Source organism: Sinocyclocheilus anshuiensis, unplaced genomic scaffold (assembly GCF_001515605.1).
Source record: "Sinocyclocheilus anshuiensis isolate Anshui unplaced genomic scaffold, SAMN03320099.WGS_v1.1 scaffold183, whole genome shotgun sequence".
NCBI classification, from domain to species: Eukaryota; Metazoa; Chordata; class Actinopteri; order Cypriniformes; family Cyprinidae; genus Sinocyclocheilus; species Sinocyclocheilus anshuiensis.
Window position 1 is genome coordinate 5353375 of NW_015548309.1, and position 384 is coordinate 5353758.

The window sequence follows — 384 nt, forward strand, 5'->3', positions numbered from 1 at the left end:
ACGTGTACCGTTACACCCCTAGTATATATATATATATATATATATATACACACACACACACACACACACAATAGTAATATACATAGTGCTATTAAGAATACTAATAAAAATTGTGCATAATAATAATATATATTATTTTATTCATATTATTATTGTTATTTATATTATTATTATATTTATTAATATTATGTATAGCTGTTATTGTTATGATTAAAGAATTGTGTGTATATATATATATATATATATATATATGTATTAGAATATATTACAATTTTTTTGTTTATGAAAATTATGAAAAATATGATTTATATATATTACTGTTATTAGTATTTTATTCTATTTTTATTTTATGTTAGAGAGATAGAGAGAGAGAGAGTATAATTT

The 384-nt window shown here is 17.4% G+C and overlaps 1 protein-coding gene across 6 annotated transcripts in view; it reads left to right on the forward strand.

Moving 5' to 3' along the window:
• LOC107656451 (oxysterol-binding protein-related protein 8-like) overlaps positions 1 to 384 on the forward strand; it is an 89562-nt gene that overhangs the window by 54783 nt on the left and 34395 nt on the right. The window lies entirely within an intron of this gene.